At 39.8% G+C, this 10,203-nt stretch overlaps 1 protein-coding gene across 1 annotated transcript in view; it reads right to left on the reverse strand.

The window, feature by feature from the left end:
* WDR17 (WD repeat domain 17) overlaps window positions 1-4,474 on the reverse strand; it is a 62,322-nt gene extending 57,848 nt beyond the window's left edge. Inside the window, exon 1 of the mRNA XM_030491904.1 lies at window positions 4,404-4,474. The gene's annotated coding sequence lies outside the window, so the exon portion shown is untranslated. The remainder of the gene's footprint in view (window positions 1-4,403) is intronic.
* Window positions 4,475-10,203: the final 5,729 nt, after the last annotated feature.

Raw genomic sequence — 10,203 nt, forward strand, 5'->3', positions numbered from 1 at the left:
ATCTATATGCCATTGGAATGAATAAACTGATACTATTCTCCCATGTTACCTGACAATATCTGAAGTCAGCGATGCATTTCAGTTCTGAAGAAAGATCTTTAAGAAATGAAGAGAGGTAAGAAACCTCACTATCTTGATCTCCCACTTTTGCCACCAAATTTCCTATTATTCAATAATTTGTAGTTAATATACTATGCCAAATCAACTATGCACTTATATTTTTCCAAATACATTTCTAACCACTGTTTATATTTCTGCTTAAATCTTATATGGAGAAATATTCAGACATTTGTCTATAATTTCATTAAAAAGTCAGGTTTGACGTATTCTTGCCATAAATCAGTAGCATTAAATACACTTCAGAATTAAGAATGATTTTCAAATAATTGACTGTATTTATACCTCATAGAAAATGGTGTTTCATTAAACTTGTCTCCAGATTCACTGAACCCAATTCAATGACAAAATTCCTTCTCTGTCAATCCATGTAGACATTATTTCATATGTCCCATCATAGCTCTGAAAATTATCTATTGAACTACCATATACTAAAGATTACCATGCTACAACATTGCATTTTCTCTTTTCACACATTCTGAATCCACCAAATCCATTATAGGAATTAATGTCCTCGTAAGAAAAACACACACACACACACACACACAAAAAAACCAACCAGGAACAAAATACTTTAAAAATTCCTTATATTAAAAGAATATAAGAATTCATTACTTTAGTACTTTATATGGCATCATGTAAATTCATTACATCAATATCTGTAATAAAGTAGTCAGTTTAAAGCCTCAGGTTTATTTACGATTACTTTAAGAACCTTTATATTGAGAAAACTAAGCCTACCTCTCGTGGGTTCAGGCTGGGCTTAAACCACAATACTACCTAATATGAAGAATATGAAGAATACCCAAAATAAATCCTAAAATACAAAGTTTACAAAAAGGCTGTTCAAGAAGCAATCATACGATGATGATGCAGCAAACCTATATCTCAGTGATCCTATGTCATCTGAGGTCAGTGCAGAATTAGATTTCCCGTACTCCTCCTAAGCTACTAGGGGCACAAACATAAGTAAGGCTTTAAATGATTGTCCTTTTTATTTTCCCCCTTTCCCAACAAACTGTATGGATTTATCAGGACAAGACGACATCCAGGATAGCCAGGCCACCTCACAGTGATTAGAATAAGCTGTTATAAATGTGTGCAAGACCATCATTATCACCAGATCTGCACCAGGATGAAGCTTTAGAACAACCTTCCCACAAGACTACAAGGACAACAACATAGCTACCTTTAAGACTGAGCTTTATCAGTTTACAGAGGAGATTAGGCTCTAGCTGCCAACAATAGCAGTGGATTGGACTTGATCATGTATCTTCCTAGGGATGTTCCACAATTGGAACTTGAAAAATAAATTAAATTAACAACTCTTAAGAAAAAAATACAAATGAGAATGTTTATATATAATAGTGTACCACTTTTAGTATGGTTTAGCAGATGCTTCAATTCAAAATTCAAATTCTGTGAAGAATACCTATAACATTTAAGAAAAGGGAAAGTTACATAACTCTGATTTTCAAATTCTTTGGTCAAAAAAGACAAATATAGGTCACAGCATATTCGTGCGGAAAAATTACAACCTTATTCATAAAGCTGTATCTATAATGAAATGCTTGTCTGTTTCATAATCACTACACATGTAAAATTTGGATGTGATAAACCACAGGAAAAGTATGAGCTATGCATGGGATGTGGCCATAAGAAGAGATGTACAGTGTGCTAGGAAAGATATTTTCAACACAGAAAGAAGTTTGATATCATTATACCAGGCACTCATGTATAGGTTTGGTTAGCATATTCAAGATACATGAATTTAAACATTATAAGTACAGTGTTTTAAAAATGATGGAACGAGGACGTAATTACCAGAGATACAAAAGTGTTATTTTGCCTGTTATTCACAGGATAAGCAGCTAGGTTCAAATTGGCTATATAGGCTGGAAAGTAGATAATGGTTCCTGTAGCTGAACCAAAATTCTAGTCATTAGAAACATTAAGAAAAAGAATTAAGTAGGGAAAAGGCAGTATTAACCACATCAATAGATGACCTATAATATACAGTCCAAGAAAAAAAAGAACACTTAGAGTGAACTTTTCCACTCCAACAACTGCTTCCGAGAGCATTCCCCAACATTAAACAGGAAATTAGACACTGGACATTAAATAGAAAGATTCATCACTGATGAAGATTTTAGAAATTTCTGTTTATCAACTTGTCTGCTTACACACAGCTTCCCACATAAAACTGAATGAAGCAGCCCAAGTGAAAAATCTATGTAGGGGACTTGGCAGAGACAACGGTGTAGTCAAGGTCATCACCATAAATGAAAACACCACCAAATGACAGAAAGAACTGGAAGAGATGAGTTCCCACACTTCAGACTGCCTTGACAGCTCGCGTATGATATTGTTAACATCATAAGAAATAGTCAGCAAACCTGTACAAGCCTTTACTACTAATCTAGGAAATCCCACACATTGCATCAAAACCAAATTCTTCAGCCTGTGCTAGAACAGGATAAGGAATAAACGGCCCCAATGGATTCAGTCAAGGTGTACTTATTACAAGACTTAAATGGGGCAAAGAATACTGTACAAAGCTTCCGCTGTTCTCAGTGCCAAGAGTACAGCTCAGCTGCTACCATAAATAATCGCTAGTCTGAATGACTCTATGTCACTGAATTGCCTGTACTCTATGGGTGAATTTTCAGTTCTCTTAGCCAGTTGCTATAATTTGAATGTTATATCGATATTTACTTCTCTTCTTGTGCTGCATACCTTTTGCCTTATATAACAAAATATGAGAGTTATACGGTATCTTCACCAGGATTTGCTGAAGTAACTCATAGTCCACACCGACCCTGACTCAAAGACTGCAGAAAGAGAAAACATTGCTTTCTCCAAGTTATCTTCTCCTGTTACCACTATTAGAAATAAAATACCAGCCCACAGAGTTAAATAGTCAGTCAATCCAACTCAGCGAGAACTTTCATATGATGTTCTTTCTATGTGGAAATTTTCCTCATTAGCAAATTACAAGCCTAGTATTGTACCATGGGTCCTTTAAATAGCCAGAGCTACTCAGTGAGTCCAAGATGACATTTCTACTGAAATAAGGAGATGGAAGACAACAGTAGCTATCTTGTCAGTGAAAATAATTAATATAAAAAAAAAAAAAAGGAAAAAAATCAGTAAGTAAAAAATGCTCCCAATATATTTTATTTTTTTTGCATTATCTGCATTATTCCATACATACTCCATATTGCCTTTGAAAGTTCTTTAGATCACCATGTCCCCTTATTGGTTACAACAATTAGCCTATTTTAGATCTACAAAAAAAATTAGCAAATGCAGAGGTTAGCAACTTGAACTTGATTTAAAACAGTGGGAAATATGTGTTACTTGAATCACTTAAGCAAAATAACACTTTGCTAAAGTTTGAAGAACATCTGTTTACTATACAAGTTTATCAGAATTCTTCCCCCTAAATGCTCTTACCAATAGCAAGAAATTGCATAATGCCACTTTAAAAACCAGGATTATGATCCTTACTACAGCATTCTGAGTAATTACAGATCTCACTCTGACTCTGATTTCATGCCTACCATTTTCAAGCCTTCGAAATAGTTTCTCAAATTGTGTGACCACTTCTGCATAAAGCAACATCTCTTAATATATCAGAGGAATTTGTTTAACAGCAAAAACTAATTTCTTCATTTGTGCAGTCTGCTGTCTTATATTTGTCTTCATAAGCTTTGCTTGTTTAGCCTTAGCTTGCTTTTGTACTTGAATCATCTTTTTTAACTCTCTAGCTTGTTCTTGCTCCCCCCTCCCACACTCTTATCCCAGTTGGGAAAAGCATTTGGAGTATAAATAAGCCCAAAGCTCTCCCTCCCTACGGAGGACAAGCGTCTTCAACAGTTTGCTGCTTCTAAAGACTGCTGCCTCCACATTTACTAGATTTTGTTCATTTTTCCACACAAGCACGTTTGTGCGGAGATATCCAGTGGGAAAGTCCCCAAACCAGTGCAACACTCTGACAATACCGTCAGCCCGCTCCTGGGTACATCACACAACCGCCCAAAGCCCCGAAAGACCCCCAGGGCTGCCCCATCCCCAGGCCGCAGGCGGGCGCAGGGCGGCGCGGCCCGGTCGAGCCCCACAGAACCGCCGCCCGCGGGACAACCGGGCCCACGCCGGGCTCAACCGCCCGAGCCGGACCACACCCCCGCGCCACAGAGCGGGACAAGAAGCGCCGTACTGCACACGTCCTGCCCTGCCGCCGGGCTCAGGCCCGCTCCCCGCCGGCACCAGCAGCCATCCCTCACCTGTCTGCCCGCAGCGCCGACAGCGCGCCCGCCGCCGCGCTGGGGGGATCCAACCCCGCCTCCAGGGCAACCCGGCGGGCCCGCCCCCGCCGCGCGCTCATTGGAGGGAGACGCCGGCGGGCGGAAGCGGCGGCCGCGTTACTTAGCAACGGGGCGGCCAGCGCGAGCCGTACCTGAGGACCCGTGGGCGGGCGGTGGCGGGTTGCCTCGCAGCCCCCCGGGGGTCACCTGCTACTTAAAGTTTTGGTGAATTTGCTTCCTTCCTTAGAAGCCTATGCTAAGTTTTAACCTGCATGATCTTCTTGAAGACTGTAACAATCATACTTAGTCACACCAAAAGTCTCAAGCACTATATTCCGTATCCAGCCGCAGACAGTACAAGAAGTAGGTGCAAAGAGAGTAAGGAACAAAGCCATACAGCCTTTCTCTCTTTACATTATGCCTTTTGAAAACAATGAATTAGGGACTTGGCCATACAGAAGGTCCCACAGGTACTATATTCTATCTCCAAGAAAGGATTCTAGTGGAGGTAGGTGCGAAGAATATAAAGGAAATATATTATTTCCCTTTTGATATTATTTCTTTCGCCAATTATAAACTATGAGATTCTTGCACTAAATATTACATTCAGATCATGGATGTGTACCCCTGGCATTTATCTATCCCCCTAAACTTTTGATCTCCAAAACATCCCATCACACTGAATTCTATTTTTAGTCCTGCAGAAAAGCATCTGCACTTGTTATCTTTAAAACATCCATCTGGTAATCCATGTGTTCCCTTTCTAATGATAGGTAGCAAATAATAATTTTCAGTTTCTCTGCTTTCATAGCTCTTGCCAGCTGTCCCTTTCACAGGTTGAAGAGATCTACCCTATTTTGACTCTTAGGTGAGACCTAATCTATAAATTCAAATTACCATCCTTGTTGCCTTTTCTTTATCTTTTCTAGTTCTTATTTCTTTTGAGATAGGGTGGCTGGAACTGACTAAAGTTTATTCCTAGGAAAGAGATGGTGTGTGGGTCATAGCATTATAATACAGTAGAAGAGGATGATTTGGATTATAAAGGGCCTTGTATCCCAATCTAGCCAAACCTCCTGTTCAAAGCAGGGTGAGCGATCAGGTCAAACCAGGTAGCTCATGGCTTTATCTTGGTGGTCCTCTGCTGAACTTACTCCATTTTGTTGATACCTTTCTAGTGTTGGGGGCCCAAAACTGAATGCAGTATTACAGATGTGATCTAAGAAGTGCTGAGTAGACTTAAAAAAAAGTTAAATATGTATAACAGAAAAAGGTTTTAATACTTACTCTTTCACGCATTAAGGATAGAAAGCTTTCATTTAAATGGGGCTACTCACATTTGAGTGTATTATATAAAGTCATAATTTCTTTGGATTCTGAGATTATATTTAGCACTGTAATCTCTGTTATGTTGTGATTTATTTTAGTTAGTCAGAAAGGTAATAACTACTAACTACTGAAAGACTTGATTAATCTATTCCTACCTAACTCCTTTATCAAAGTGTCTAGCTCTATCACACTACTAAGAACAATTCCTACTTCTTCTAACTTTTCTGTGACTTTGAGCTCAGGAAATATGAGAATCGTGGTGAAATGTGCTAGCTTATTGTCATCCATGTCCATCATGCACAGTCTTATCTAAAACATTAGTTACAGTTACCAGCACCTTAGGTTTTTACAGAATTGTTTCTTGTTTTTTCTAGGGCAGTGAAACATATACTGAAGTTTATCCAGCTAGCTGTTTCTTTTTCTTACCAGAGCTCTGCATTTTCTCCTGCACTCATGTTATTAAAGCAGGATACATTTATCCCAACTACGAATGATACAATAAAACAAGTAGAAATAGAACTTTAAATTGGGTCAAAAATGGAGATTCGATTTCATTTTTTGTAGAATCAATGAATTTTGGTAACTTTCATTTTATTCCTATGATGTGACTGACCTCTGGTGGGAGTCAGCAAATGTAATTTTATATTAATTTCTCACTAAGAATGTTGTTGGTTGGCTGGTTGGTTGGGGTTTTTTTTTCCACTAGGAATCCTATAATACTATTAGCCTGCTGCCTGGCAGGGATCATGTGCTTTTCTACTTCGTGTTAACTGTCAATTTACAACTAGCAAAGGATTTCGTGCAGAACTCAGGCTGATAATTATTTTCCTCCATTCTTGCTGAGAACCGCTTACTGAAAGGTGTCAAAAGAAGAAAATACTTGAAAGAAGTTTCAGTCATTACACTTAGTTCATGCAGTCATTTTATTAGATGCGTACCATCTCTGCTGTGGCTAAAGTCAACAGCTTTTAATAAGCTATTTTAGCACTTTAGCAGTGCTGTTGACATCTGTTTACAGTTACAGCATTAGGATTGCTTAGAATTCATTTTGGGAAATGGAATATCTATCACAGAGTCCAACATTTGCAAATGAGATCAGACCAAATCAGAAAGTCCTACTTGCCCTTAGTAACTTGTACAGAGTAGATTTTGAACACAGAGGTTCTGCAGGACCTGTGGAAGCACAAGGTGACAGACTTCTGGCTGATGACTACTGGTAGTTTTTAAAAAGAAGCTTTTACCAACATGGGACGTTCACTGCTCTGTCAGGCTTGAGTTACATAATCTAGCACTAGGATGAGGTTTACTTTGAGACTGAGACACTTACATTGAAGCACTGGACTGGTAGGTGCATAAACTGCCATTACCATTAATTTCTCACAGGAGTCCCACAAGATCTTTCACAGTCTCATGCAGAGTAGCTCAGTTTACTAGAGACTAGGTCTTTAGGGAAAAATGAATTGTTTGCTGGAATCTATTGACTGTATTGATTAGATCATTATTGACTATAACGGGAATTTTAAACACCTGAATTTAAGCCATCTGAATCCCTCCCCAGATATTCACTGGCAACAGACATTTAGCCTCGGTAATGCCACCCTCCTGCTGCGATCCTGACCATAAGACCTCTGCGTATGGCAGAGCTGCTGGCCAAGGCAGTATTGAATCTGAGAGGGCGCTGCGCTGGACTTTCCTCATGGCTGTCAGGTCGGTGGTATGCTGCACTTGCCCTGTGGCTGTGGGACAATGTCAGCCAGCTCATTGTAACAGAGGAGGCTGTAGGGCTGCTGCCACTTGGTACTGGTGATTGCACCATCTACGTGGCTTTACCTTTATCTAAAAGCACAGCAGAAAGTTCTCCTGTGAATATCCTTCCTGTTTAACAGTAGCAATGAGTTGCTGTCTTGTAAGAAAGCCTTATAGTAGCTCAAATGACCAACATGAGGTGACCCTTTCTAAAGTAGGCTCTGCACAGTGTGCCGATCAGAAGCCTGTTCGATGCAGTGCAACTTTGGGGTCTCAACATCTAAAGAGAGGTAAGATTACCTGTACTGTTATCTCTTTCTTTATATTGTTAGCTATAATAAAGAGCATTTTAAATGATACTTTAGAGAGTCTGAGTGCTTTTCTAACCAGGATTGTAATGGACCAGCATCTCCTGATGCAAAACAACATCTTTTCCTTCTTTTCTGATTCCCCTCCCCCCCCCCAGCAATGCTTGTGGCATTTCTAGCCTACTGTAAAAAAGTAACTTAGCATATTGATGCTAGTTAGTTTAGAACCAAAAAAGTGTTGAGGCTGATTCTGTTTCCTTCTTCAGGTACGGTACAGTTCCAATTGGCTTAGTAGAATTTCTTTAAGGCTGAAAAAGCAAAGAGCTGGCAAATGTAACTATGTGATACTTCTGTTATTACAGACCAGAACAAATAATTTTTTTTTTAGACCAGAATAGAGGTTTGCAGATAGCATTATGCTCTTGCACATATGTAAAGGAACAAGCTGTTACAAACAGTAGATACAAGCCTTTTTGTCAAAGGGCCTACATACTACTGTCATGACAAGGGCTTGGGTTGTATAGCATTAACTCATGCCTGTGTATAAGTCTCTACAACCAAGGCCTATGATTAAACTATCAAGATTCTGCTTGAAATCATTATCTCCTTATTACCACGTCTTCTGCAGTGGCCCACTACAGCATCTTGCATAATTAAATATAAAATGCAGAAACCTAAGATGATAAACCTGAGAATTAACATTTCTAACTCTCCTGGATGTTACAAAACATGTACTCAGTAGACCTATTGATTTAAAAGTACATTGTATTCTCCCTCTTGTTTGCTTCCTTCCTCTCCTCCACAGCCTTCTTCAGAGAGATAAGGAGAAAGAGAAGTGGGTATATACTGTGCTATCATTCAATCCCACTAACAACACCCCTTATTTCACAGGTATCAATCATATTTTCTCTCAAATGGTTTATTTCATACAGTTCTAATCAAACTTGAAGTAACTATTCTCATCTTATGTTTAACATTAATTTAAATCCTGTGAAATAAGATTCTTTTTTTCTGAATATCTTGGCACTAATTTGAATAAGATATCGTAAAAGCATTGTGTTAAGTCAGAAGCTATGTGTTATGAGTTGCTTATGTTTTATAACAACTAGGCACTTTTTTTTTTTTTTAGTTTTAGATAAATGCAGAAACCAGGAGTAATTTCAGGTTAGGTATGACAGACAACTTTCCTACTTATTTTCAGTAGCTCTTTGCTGGTAGGGAGGAAGATTATATTGCCAGCTCTACTACAACTATTTTGTGTTGGTTTAAATTTATCCTCACTCATACTCCAAGCTCTTAATGCTTACAATGAATTTTGGTAACTGTGACCCGGGTTTGCAAGAAAACAAGGCTCAAGGTGCCACGGAAGAGGATGATGTGCCGTGGACTGGGATGAGATGTAAGGATACTCAGTGAAGCGAACTGAGTCCTAGGAGTAGTGTGAACAGCTGAAAGGGAGAGAGAAATAATGGTGGGTGAACCGCTGGGGATGAACTCCTCCATGTGCTTCCAAAAGCAAAGACTCCTCCGTGGTGAGCAAGAGCAGGGTTAGCTGTGCCCTTACAGGCAGTCACCATGGTTCCCCTCAGGGTGTTGTGTGAGGCCATGGCTGGCATAGGTGCGGGATAGTGTTTACTCCAAACTAATATCAGGCTCAGGAGAAAAGGTCTTTCCGTTACCAAAAATGCTGCAGAGGTACCTGTGTGTGTTTGAAATCTTACTTTTAGCACACCTTCACTTATGCAAGGTGGTTTCTGAGTGCTTTTTTGTATGTGTTTGTAAAGGCTAAACCTGCATGTGTTTTAATGTCAGGAAATGAGAAATGTACTTGCACAGGGTTCCCGCTGGTCCTTGTCTCCAGCAGTCAGATGTTGCAGCACTGCTGAGGCCCTCGTCTGCCAGCTTCAAGACACAAAGAATTTCCTTTGATTAGGAAAGTCTTTCTGCCATGCTCAAACAGCTGTGGCTGGGCCCAGATGCGGTGGGATTGGGCAATTTCAAACACAGTGCTGTGTCCAGTGCTGATGGGTATGCAGACTACAGAACTACCTGGGGCATGCAGTGGAATGGATATGTGCGGTGGGGCGGTGTGCTGTGGGCAGGGGCCAAGCAATGGTGCTGCATGCTGCTGCTACAGCACAGGTGAGGACAGACCTTGCCACTTTGGGAGAAAGAGACTGGAAATTGCCTGGAGTCAGGGCTTTCTGTGCTGGAACTTCACTTTTGCAGTAGCGCTGTTCACTGTTGGTACATCAGATTGTAGAACTACAGTCTGATCTTTTCCTTTGTGGATCTGTGAAATCATATCTTTGTTGTTTTTACCATGTACTCCATGAACTTCTGCCCTCCCCTCCTAGTCTGCCTGCTTCTTACTTCTTTCAGTCCCTCATCTGCAT

Source organism: Strigops habroptila, chromosome 7 (assembly GCF_004027225.2).
Source record: "Strigops habroptila isolate Jane chromosome 7, bStrHab1.2.pri, whole genome shotgun sequence".
NCBI classification, from domain to species: Eukaryota; Metazoa; Chordata; class Aves; order Psittaciformes; family Psittacidae; genus Strigops; species Strigops habroptila.